Source organism: Dermochelys coriacea, chromosome 2 (genome assembly GCF_009764565.3).
Source record: "Dermochelys coriacea isolate rDerCor1 chromosome 2, rDerCor1.pri.v4, whole genome shotgun sequence".
NCBI lineage: Eukaryota > Metazoa > Chordata > Testudines > Dermochelyidae > Dermochelys > Dermochelys coriacea.
Genome location: NC_050069.1, coordinates 66,111,658 through 66,124,300, shown reverse-complemented (window position 1 = coordinate 66,124,300; position 12,643 = coordinate 66,111,658). Strand labels below are relative to the sequence as shown.

The following is a 12,643-nucleotide window of genomic DNA, read 5'->3' as shown; positions in this document are numbered from 1 at the left end:
CAACATCAAGATCCTAATGTGCTTGTCGTTGAAGTCTATGCACTTGAATGATGGAGACTGATCAACAGCTGGAAATAACACATCAGCACCTGGGTGCTGTGTTAATTTGGTACATCAGCACTTTGCGTTCCACTGCCAGTTCATTACTTCCAGATGGTCGCTGAACTCTGAATTGATAGAGGGACTTTCAGAAGCATTTAATGCTGGTCTGACTCTGCTCCCATTGAAGTCAAGTTTCAATAGGGGAAGATTTGAGTACTTGAGTACAGTCTTGAACACTTTTGAAAATCCTACCCTTAGAACACAACATAAAAACAAAAGAATGGCCATGTGGATCAGACCAGTAGTCCATCTAGCTCAGTATCCTGTCTTCCATCATTGGCCAGTGCCAGATGCTTCAAAGGGAATGAACAGAACAGGGAAATTATCAAGTGATTCATCCCCTGCCATCCGTCCCAGCTTCTGGCAGTCAGAGGCTTAGGAACTCCCAGAGCATAAGGTTGCATCCCTGACCACCTTGGCAAATAGCAATTGATGGACCTATCCTCCGTGAACTTATGTAATTCTTTTTTGAACCCAGTTATACTTTTTTGTCCTTCACAACATCCCCCGGCAACAGTTTCCACAGGTTGCCTGTGCATTGTATGAAGAAGTACATTCTTACGTTAGTTTTAAACATACTCCCTTTTCATTTCATTGGCTGACCCCCGGTTCTTGTGTTACATGATTGCATAAAAAACTGTTATTCTCTTTCTCACCACCATGATTTTATAGACCTTTATCATACCTTCATTGGTCTTCTCTATTCTGAGATAAACATGTAATCTCTTCTCAGATGAAAGCTGTTCCATACTCCTAATAATTTTTGTTGTCTTTCGGTGTACCTTTTCCAATTCTAATATATCTTTTTTGAGATGGGGCAAACAGCATTCATGGTGTGGGAGTACCATGGATTTATAGAGTGGCATTATGATATTTTCTGTCTTATCTATCCCTTTTCTAATGATTCCTAAAATTCTGATGCCTTTTTTTTTTTTTTTTTTTACTGCTGCTGCACATTGAGAGGATGTTTTCAGAGAACTATCCACGATGAATCCAAAATCTTTCTTGAGTGGTAACACTTAATTTACACCCCATTATTGAATATTTATAGTTCGCATTATGTTTTCCAATGTGTGTTACTTTGCACTTATCAACATTGAATTTCATCTGCCTTTTTGTTGCCTAGTCACCTAGTTTTGCGAGAACTCTTTGCAATCAGGGTTGGTCTTATCTATTTTGAGTACTTTTCTATTGTCTACAAATTTTGCCACCTCACTGTTTACCCTTTTTCCAGATCGTTTATGAACAGCACCGCTCTCAGTACAGATCCTTGGGGGGTCCTGTTGTTTATCTCCCTCCATTGTGCAAACTGACCACTTATTCCTACCCTTTGTTTACTACTTTTAACTACAGGTTTCAGAGTAGCAGCCGTGTTAGTCTGTATTCGCAAAAAGAAAAGGAGTACTTGTGGCACCTTAGAGACTAACAAATTTATTAAAGCATAAGCTTTCGTGAGCTGTAGCTTTCGTGTGATGGTATCCCCTGAATAGATATGTGGACAGAGTTGGCAACGGGCTTTGTTGCAAGGATAGGTTCCTGGGTTAGTGGTTCTGTTGTGTGGTGTGTGGTTGCTAGAGGACCATGACTCTTATCCCATGATTGCTTACTTTGCTTATGAGCCTTTGGGATGGGATCTTGTCAAAAACTTTCTGAAAATCCAAGTACACTATATCAACTGGATCACCCTTGTCTATGTGTTTGTTGATGCCCTCAAATAATTCAAATAGATTGGTGATGCATGATTTCCGTTTACAAAAAACATGTTGACTCTTCCCAAACATATTGTGTTCATCTATGTGTCTGATTATTCTGTTCTTTACTATAGTTTCAACCAATTTGCCTGGTACTGAAGTTATGCTTACTGGCCTGTAATAGCCAAGATTGCCTCTGGGGCCTTTTATAGAAATCGGTGTTATATTAGCTATCCCCCAGTTATCTGGTATAGATGATTTAAGCAATAGCTTACATGGCACAGTTAGTAGTTCTGCAATTTCATATTTGAGTTCCTTCAGAACTCTTAGGTGAATACCATCTGGTACTGGTGACTTATTTTTAACTTATCAATTTGTTCCAAAACCTCCTGTATTGACACCCCTATCTGGGACAGTTTCTCAGATTTGTCACCTAAAAAGAATAGCTCTGCTGCAGGACTCTCCCTCACTTCCTCTGCTGTAAAAACTGATGCAAAAGATTCATTTAACTTCTCTCCAACAGCCTTGTCTTCCTTGAGTGCTCCTTTAGCACTCAGTCATCCAATGGCCACGTTGTTTTTCAGACTTTTGCTCCTGCTTCTGATGTACTCAAAATTTTGTTGCTGTTAGTTTTTGTGTCTGCTACTTGCCTTTCAAATTTTTTTGTGGCCTGCTAAAAATTACACTTTTACACACTAGAAATCAAATCCTACTGAGAAAAATATAGTAATTTTTAAAGGATACCTTTTTGCTTGTAATCATCTTTTACTCTGTTGTTTAGTCTTTTTATTTTGTCCTCTTACTTTTTTTTTATTTGGTGTACACACTTAATTTGAGCCTCTATTAGGTGTTTTAAAATAGTTTTCATGCAGCTTACAAGCATTTCACTCTTGTGACATTCCCTTTTAATTTCTGTTTAATTAGCTTCCTCATTTTTGTGTAGTTCCTCTTTTAGAAGTTAAATGCTATTATAGTGGGTTTCTTTGATATTTCCCCCCGCAAGGATTTTAAATTAAAATTACATTATGTTTGCTAGTTTTGAGCAGTTCACCTCTTGGACCAGATACTGGGCTTCCCTTAGGGCTAAATCAAGAATTGTTTCTCCCCTTGTGGGTTCCTGGACTAGCTGCTCCAAGAAGCAATCATTCATGGTACCTAAAAATTATATCTCTGCATGCTGCCATGTTCCCAATTAGTATGGGGATAGCTGAAAATCCTCCATTGTTGCTTGGTTTTCTGGTTTTGTAGCCTCTCTAATCTCCCTGAGCATTTCACAACCACTGTCACTATCCCGGTCAGGTGACTGGTAGCACATTTCTACTGCTATAATCTTCTTATTCAAGCATGAAATTTCTATCTACTGAGATTCTATGGTATAGACTGATTCATTTAAGTTTTGTACTATATTTGACTTTACACTTTCTTTCACATATAGTGCCATACCCACCAGCATAACTTACTCTGTCATTCCTATATAATTTTGTACCCTGCATTTCCCATTGCTTATCATTCCACTAAGTTCCTGTGATGCCTGTTATATCAATATCCTCATAATACCGGCACTCAAGTTCACTCATCTTAGTGTAACCTTTCTGCAGGTGCAGCCAGCAGCAACCAGAGCCGAGTTCAATATCTAGGGGTTCCTTTCCATTGATACAACACAGGGCTGGCTTGAGCCCCCACCCAGTAACCTGGGAAAATTACACACTGCCCCTAAGTGCCTCTGAGAAGCAATACTTCTCCACATGCAAGCACAGAGTCTGAGTGTAGAAAGGAAACTTTTAATAAAAGGAGGGGAGAAACTCAGCATTAATTTGGGAAAACACCACAATCAGGATTCATAAACAAACTATGAGCAAAAGACCCATCCCCAAGTAAGTTGGGCAGTGTCCTTTTCCTCTCAGGTTCTTAAATCCAGCAACTCAAAAGTCCCTTTCACGTGATTGATCCTTCTCTGCACCCCACTCACAGTTGCTGTCATTGATCAGTGCAGACTCAGAGTTCAGAGGTTCATCTGCAGAGTTCACCTCCCATCCTGGGTGGATGGGGGGGTAAAGAGGCACCTTACTCGCTCTACTGCCCGCGCACTTGCTACCTGCCCTGCTGGCCACTCACCACACTTCTCTGCCAGCTGCCCCGCTGGCTGATCGCCGGCCACTCCTGCTGGCTGCCTATGCACCACCCTTGCCGCCCCTCTCCTCCAGTTGGCTGCTCACCACCAGCCAACTGTCAGTCACCTTCTGCTGCCACCTGCCTCTCTGCTGTGACCTCTGCACATCAGTCTCTTAGTAATTTTTAGCTCTCAGGCAGGGCAGAAACACAATCCTACCACAACTGATTTCAGGTCTGATTAAGCATTTAAAATAACAAAGAGGCACCTAATGAAGCCTATTTAGCTCTTTCTTTGAAGTGTGTGTGTGCATTGGGGGGAGGGAAATAGATTAAAACAATCCAGGGAGGACCCTTGGGGAAGGGTCCATACCTCCTGGCTAGGACACCTGTCCCCACCCCTCTTACTTTCACAGGGCTCTGGCATTCAAGCTGCTGGCTTAATGAGGTCCTTTCAGCTGAGGGTGGCCCCCTCATTGGGGCAGGTTAAGTACAGTTCTGCTCCCGTTTATTCATACAATAATTAAAGCATTGGTAACAGCATTTCACTATCCCTGCATTCAGTACTAAAGTGATTGGTAACCCAACACCAGCCAAAGTTGATTATTTTGAGCAAAACACTGCTCTATCTGCTGGATATCTAAGCAGAGCAGGAGCAAATTGTATTTACATGAACACACCTAAAGTCTCTAGCTAGCTGTCAGAGAAGAATTCATTCAGACCCTGCTTACATTTAGACATCTAGCATTTATATACAAGCACTTATCAAATTTGTCAATATTTAGTTGTCTGCCTTCATGTGATGCCATTATATGGGACTCTTTGATGACTACAGAGCTCAATGACAAATACATTGGTGACAAAGCCTCACAGCACTTGAAGCACTGATGTGTTCATTGCCGACATTGATACCCATGACAATCAGACATCAGTTAATCAAAAGTTTTTATATCGACATTGCAAGCTATGTGGTATGGGGAAGGGAGGAAAACAGGGTCATCACTGCACCCCTGTGAGGTAGGGAAGTGATATTATCCCCATTTTACAAAATTGAGGCAGAGAGAGATTAAGTGTTCAAGGGTCACACAGGAAGTCTGTGGTGGAGAAGGGAACTGAACTGAGGTCTCTGAAATCCCATGTGGGTGTCCAAACTACTGGATGAGTCTTTCTTGCTTCCCCTGCCCTGATCAGGCTTTAAATGTGTTTTTAATCAACACTTTTAGATTTAAAAATTTAAATGTTAAATGTTTAAAAGCTAAATAGGACAAAGGAAAGTTAGGGCACAAAGTAGGGGAGAGCAGGAGACTGAGGGGCAATAGGGGCAGAGAAGGAGACTCCAGGTGAAGTGCTGCTATGGGTGGGCAAGTGGCCGACCCTAAACATTTACTGTAAATGGCAAATATGACCAATATAAAAATTAAAGGGTGAAACCCTGGCCCTGTTGAAATCAATGGGAATTTGCCATTGACTTCAGTGAGAGAACAGAGAGAGGATCCCTCCAGCAAACTGGTGAGAATCTGCCTGAGAAGCTGACACTCCAAGGAAGGAGAAGTGGCACAGGAGGTGGCTGGGGAAGCTTACAGAAGAGGAGAGGTAGCTTAGGGAGCAGCAAGGGACTAAGAAGGATTGGATCTGGCTATTCCAAACATGGGCACTGAGCAGGAGCTGACTAGAGTGGAAAGGCATGAGTTCCCCTGCCTACTCATCCAAAGACTTTGGAGAAGGCTCTAAACCAAAGAGACCTAATGCTGTCTGGTCCCACTGGAGCCATGGAACTTCTGACTCCCCATTATCCTGAAGGGGACAGAGACTATTGGCCAAAGGACTGGGCCATAACAAGGACTTGATAAACACAGAATTGTGTGTGGTGACAGAAAGGGGGATGGAGTCAGGTGGTGTAGCTCCCCACCCCACCACAAAGGAACACCAACAGATAAAGGACCCATACTACACATGGTATGAAAAGTGGGATGAGAGAGCCCGTCCCATAAAGGAAGGATGATGATACAGAGAAATGCTTACATCCCTCTTGAGCACTAAATATTGGATATCCCATATCTACAGATGGAGTAGCAGCAATGACTCCAGGAGCACCTGTCCTGGGAATGGTAGGGAGCCCAGTATCCACCACAGCAACCAGAAAGTTGGGCTTGTCCCTAGACTGGCAGAGACAAAGGGGTTGCTGGATGATGCAGAGCACTGACACACTTGGGGAGATCCAGGTTATGCAGAACACTGCATCTCAGATGCCAGAGACCCCAGTGGATAATAAAGCCAAACAAAACGTTTGATGAATCATAGTTCATTACTGAGAAGAGTGAAGTCCTAGGGATAATATGTTTCAAGTGTGGGGAGCTGGGGGATGTAAAGAGACATTGTCTAGAAAGAGCTCTAAGCCACAGATGGGACATCACTACAGTGGTATCAGAGGCTGTATGTCTGGGCAGACCCAGGATATAGAGACCAGGGTAAGTGCTCAACAATGGGGTTCACACTTCTCCCCATTTATTGTGGATATGGTGATGTCTCCTTCAGCCTCAGGGCATAAGAGTTTGAGAAGTTTGAAGGGCATAATACAGGAGCCAGAAAAAAATCGCTTAGAAGGTGGGGAAGGTCAGCCTAGGTCCCAAAGTCCTCAGCGTCTCAGGAAACAGGTGTAGCAAGATTACTAATGAGATGGTGGAACATTTATTCAGTTTGTAGATGAAAATGTGGGCTTTCCTAGTAAAATTATTCCAAAAAGAGAAGCAAACCCAGAGACTACCAATCAGGTAGATTGAGTTAGTAGGAGATAAGTTACCTAGTTGAGTCTAAGATACAGGGACTAATTAAGGAATTGCATAGGGAATGTGGCCTTCTACAAGAGTTGGGTTAACATCCAAGAGGCTCAGCAGTTGAGGGTGCTGCTCCATTAGGCGATGTCTAAAGCAGTCCCCACACTGAAGGACTGTGCACATGAACAAGATATCAAAGGCCGGATGGCACGTGGCTGGGAGGGACCAGTTGTGTTGGTGGCCAATACGCAAGGCCAGGGACCTTAACTTTAGAAGGGAAGCAGAGCTGAGAGTACTGTATAGTTCAAACTGAGGAGTGCCACAGCAAAAGCATAATGAGGGACAATCAGTTTAGGAAAACAAATATAGACTTATAGAGACTATAAGGATGATAGGAGATATGATGGTGTCCAAGTACACATCTTCCCTCATTGCTTTGGAAGGATAACCTGGCAACAACAGCAATAGGACTCAGAGTCCAGGAAGCACCAGGTTCATATGGCCACGAGGCAACCCAGGGGAAGAAGGGACTGTTAATGGAAAGGGCCTGAACAAGCCTTTTGGCTCCAATAGAGATGCTGCAGAAAGGGTGGACAGACATTGGCCAGCACCAAGTTGAAAGGATTTGAAGTAACAGCCATGTCTTGAGATAAGAAGATGACCAAGAGGAACTCCAGTGCATGCAGGGTCAGCTGCTAGAACTCCAGACTCACAACCATCAGCTAACAGATGAGCTGCAGAAGAACAGTGCAGAGCTGACCAGCATGTAGTATTTATGGACAAGGAATCTGACATGGCTAAGAAGGCTGTGAGTAAAAGTGAAAAGTCTTGGGAAATTGAGGTGCTGCTCCATGAGAATGAGATACCCCAGAACAAGCTACATAGCCCGGAGGATGACTTTCATCTCCAGAACAGCATGCTCAAGCAGAAGCCCTCTGAGAAGTGTTCTCAGACTGAATGGCTGGACGAGGACAAGAGGATGTGATACAGAGTCCCAGTGCTTCACAGACCCCGGGCCCAATAGATAGGGAGCAACTGAAGCTACAGCCTGAGAACACAGCGCTGCAGAAAAATGTGGCACCCCTGCAGGAGCAATACAAAAGGAAATACTCCATCAGGCTGAGGACAGGAGTGGGGGGTAGAGGATAGGCCCCAGGACCCCCAAGGCAAGAGGCAGAGCCTGCAGACAGGCAGATACCAGACAGCAGCCCCTCCCAGACCCTGCAGCTGCTGATGGAGAAAGAAGAGCAGAGGCTGCTGAAGGAAGGAACAATTGAAGAGTGTATAGACTGAAATAAACAGATCTCCAGACTTAAGGATGAGCTGGATAAGCACATTAAACATTGAAGAGAGTTTCCTGCAGCTACTGGTAGAGAAGGAAATTCCTTTTAGTCATAGCAAGACCACAAATCGAGGAGATCCAGGACAGGAAGGACAAGGAGCTGAAATTGCTGCAGCTTCAAAACCATAAACTGTAACAGGTCTTCAGACATCTACGCAGAGTGTCTCCAAGGACCAATTACATAGCCAGCAGAAGGCACGTGAGGTGGTTCAACAAGCCTGCCAGGACCAGATCCAGATGCTGAAGATCCAGGAGATGAATCTGAGAAACCAGAGCATAATGCTTAGCCTGGAGCTGCAGCAGCAACAGAGTGAGAAAGAGATGCTCATAGGGCAATGGGACAACTTCTAAACTCAGCTACAAGAATCCTTGTAAGCCAACAACCACCTCCTGGAGCAAAATGAGGAAATGAGCGAACTGAAGGTGACAGTCCAGGAGGAGGCACAGAGGTGCAATAACTGCACAAGCATGAACTTTGAAATAGAAAGCCTGGTGACAGTTGATATGGAAGCTTGCATCCCCAGAGGAGAATGGGGTAATTATTCAAGCACCCTGCACAAAGTTTTAAGGGGATGGATTCACCACTCAGTGAAGGACTTAGCATGTCCGTCCATAGCCTGTGTCAACTATAGAAGCTGCAGTAAGATCTCCAGCTACCCAACAAACAATCCCCACTGGAATAGAGAAAGGTAGAAAATAAGGTTGCTGTGCTGATAGGGTCAAAAAGGAAGTCATGGCACAACTCAGCACCCCAGAGGGCCAAAAGGCAGTAGCCTTGCAGGAGCTAGAGGAAATATGCTCTTCATGGGACTGGATCCTAGCTGTAGCCATAAAACGAGAGCAAGTGTTAGTCTGCATGAGCATAAAAAAAGGAGGACAATGAATGACAGAAGGAGCTGAGGGAGCTTTGTGAAAAAGCCATTCAAGAGTCCCAGGTTATCAAGACACAGGATAAGAAGACTGAATCATTGGAGGGTGAAAAGGTAGCCCCAAACAAGGAACTGAACCCCAGGGAATGTCAGGCCCAAGACAGATCAGGTGAGGCTGTGCCTGCCAGGGAAAGCCTCCAAGCTGGTGAGGAAAAAAAGGCATGCCCAAGAAGCAGCTGAAGTACAAGAGGAGGGGTTAATGCTCCTCTCTGAGACCTGAGATTTGGAAACGGCAATGCAAGGCCCTAAAGAAAATGGAGCTGTTGTACAGGTAAAGGAGAACCTCTTGGGGAGAACAGATAGCATTACACACAATATATTGTGGGTGCAAGAGGCTCAGATATGAGTTCTTATAAGCTCTTTATTGATGGCCATAGGAAAGAAGAGGCCATAATAATTAGAAACCCAAATGAGGAGTTAGTTTGGATGAAAAACAACATTGTTTCTGAAGACTGTGCTTGTGAGTGGATCCTGAAAGCCTGTGACCAAAGAGACAGAGACAGTGTTGTACAGATTTACCCATGGCGAGAGCACAGCGCTGTTGATTACCTCAGAAGTAAGAGGATTAGACTTAGAAGATGCACAACAATTTTGAATGATAACATACCAAGGACTATGGAGCAGTTCATTTGTCACATGATTGGCATAGGGCTTTGGGGAACACAACTTACAGTATTCTCATACTTCACTGACAACCATAGAAAAATGATTAAAGGGCTTGCATGCTTCCTTGAGGCAGCCCTGGCTGGAAGAAAGGATTAAGGGAGGTGAGTAGGCTAGTAGACCTAGAGAAGATGACTAAAGGGGTGACCCTGCTTGAACCCATATAGACATGGGCAGATACTGAATTATGTCCTGGAAAGACAAGATTCATGGGAGTGTGTGGATAAGGGGTAGCATAAGGGGGATGCAGTCCAATGGTGTAGCTCCCCATTCTGCCACAAAGGGGTGCTAACAGATAAAGGCCTTGCCCCATATTATATTTGTAGAAAAGCAAAAGTAAAAAATTAAAACCAAGGGCCAGATTTTCCTTTCACTTACACTGGTTTTACATGAGTGTAAACCATTGGATGAAATCCTGGAGTCACAGAAGTCAATAGGAGTTTTGCCATTGCCTTGGATAGATCCAGGATTTTGCCCATTTACTTTAGTGGAGTTATTCCTGATTCACATTGATGTAAGTGAATGGAGAAGCAGGATCTTAGGCCCATATATCTAAGGTATCTAGGCAGTACAATGCTGAGCATGGCATTGCATAACTGATTTAGAAGCCTAGGTCTCATTTTCAAAAGGGATTTAGGCATTTTAGAGCCAAAATCCCATTGACTGTCAATGGAATTTTAGCTCCTAAGTGCCTAAATCCTTTTGAAAGTGAGATTTACGTCCTGCCTAAATGAACACTTAATTTGTGGCAAACTGGGGTGTAAAAATACCCTACAATAGCCTGCCATGTGCTAAATGCCCCCTAGTGCTCTTTGAGCTACCCTGCTTTGAAATGGGAACAGATTAAAGTGCATTATGGAACTTTTAATATATGGCAGCAGGGTTCACGTGGACCCTTAGTGAACAGCAGGCTAGTGTGGGGTAGATTTGCACTCCAGCTTTCACAAACAAAGTGTTTGTATAGACAAGCACTGAGGCTCTTAAATCGGTTACCACTACAACACCTAAATTACCTTTAATAATCTGGGCCTTAGTCTTTGATGTGTAATTAAAAGTGAATCACTGAAAAGGCTGGAACACTAATGCCAGTAAGCTACTGAGAAAATACACTTTCATGAATGTTTCAGTTTTCAAATATAGTATACATCCCTAGGAAATTAAAATCAAAGATAGGCGGTAAAAGGAAAAGATAATTATAGTTACAATTTAGGAACAAATCATTAACTCAGTGGAGAGTTAGCTTGTTATCAGTGTTTTGGCTGTTACTGTACATTTTGAGTTGCATTGTCAAAATGGACTTGAATGAAACACTTTCAGGCCTTGCCTTCACTGGGAAAATCTAACACATGTTAAAAATAACTATTAAATCCTAGTGAAGACAAGGCATAAAGAGACTAGCCAAAAATAAAACTGTAGGATCCAAAAGTAAAATCAAAGGGCAGTATTATTAATATGAGGTCAGTCTTTTGAAGTCCTTACACAATCCTTAAATTGACAAAATGTCCACTGGGGCTTCAAGACTTGTCCTAATGACTGAAAAGTAGCTCATTTTATATTATAGGAAAAGCTACGGAAATAATGCACACATTGAAAATTAACATTAGAAAAAGACACATTGACTATCTGTTCTGAACTTGGGAAACTTTCTACTAGGAAAGAACCATTGGCAAGAGATGATTCATATTCATTTGATGATTCAAAATATGTTGTATATGAAAAGGCCAAGTTAGACAGACAGAGAGTTCAGCCATGCAGAGATGTTCTCATATTATCAACAGAGTTAAACTAGAATAACTAGTAGAGTCAATCTACTCAGATAATAGTGCACAGATACGAACAATATCAGTTGCCATATTAAAACCAACCTTTATAAACGAATCATAATTCTCACAAATAATAAAAGAAAAACTCCCTGGTGTTAGACAGGGAAAACCAAAAAGGCAGAATGTGGCCCTTCAAATGTTCGCATTGAGCAAAGTGTGCATCAAAGACACTTTTGGAAATTGACATTTACCTTTTCTAATTAAATACATATAAATATGCAAATACCTGAATAATTATATGGATCAGTTATTGTAAAGAAAAAATGTTTTGGTGTTATTGTGGCTCAGAATTAAGAAATTTTAAGAATTAATATTTTAAAAATTAAGAAATTTCATACTCAGTTATGAACCACCAGAGGTCAGTATATCCAGTAAAATGAATTGGACAGCTCCTTTGAAGAGATATCTACAACCCATTATTAGCTCTAAGGGTGTGGGGTTGTTGGTTTTTTTAAATAAATATTGCTAAGTCATAAGAGACAGGTAAATATATACTAATAAATTATAAAACCATGCATTATCTTGAATTAAGAGGTATGCCTGTCCAAAATATATTTGGTATCTGTTCAGACTCATACTTCTACAGGAAAACTGACCCCCATGAATTGTATAATGAAAGAGAAACTAAATCTCATTTATCACACCCTGAAGGAAGCCTAGTCTTATGTATCTTTTCCCATTGCCTTGCTACATTGCCTTGCACATCATATTAGATATAGGAAGCACAATATCATTTATCAGATTTAATCAGAAAAATCTTTCCTCATTAATCTATTTATACCAGGGAAACCCTGTTTCATGAATCATTTTGGATCTGGGCTCCTCTGATTTAAAGTGCTACGTGAGGCTGTTTTTTGCCCTAATGTAAAGTGATGCATGATGCTGGTTTTCTCTCAAACAAAGTGATGCTGAAAGTTGGGTTTCTTTGGTATGTAGTGATGGGCAAAGGTAGCTCCTTTATATAAAATTATGTTTGATGCTGAAACATCCTATATAAAGTCATAGGTAAGCCAGTGATGTAAAACAACACACATGGCTAGTCTACTGTTTCTGGTGTAGAGTGATGTAGGAGAAAGAGCCCTTGTGTGGTGAAGTGATGAATGAGGTTGAGGTTTTCCTACTGTAAAGGCATGGCTGACACTAATTATTCACAATTCAAGATGATGAATAACATTGGGATTCCCTAGTGTTCAGTGATGAGTGAGCAGGG

General features: G+C 42.2%; 1 pseudogene; it reads left to right on the top strand.

Annotated features, from left to right (window-relative positions):
* LOC119850628 overlaps positions 1 to 11,399 on the top strand; it is a 107,458-nt pseudogene extending 96,059 nt beyond the window's left edge.
* The last annotated feature ends 1,244 nt before the right edge of the window (positions 11,400 to 12,643 follow it).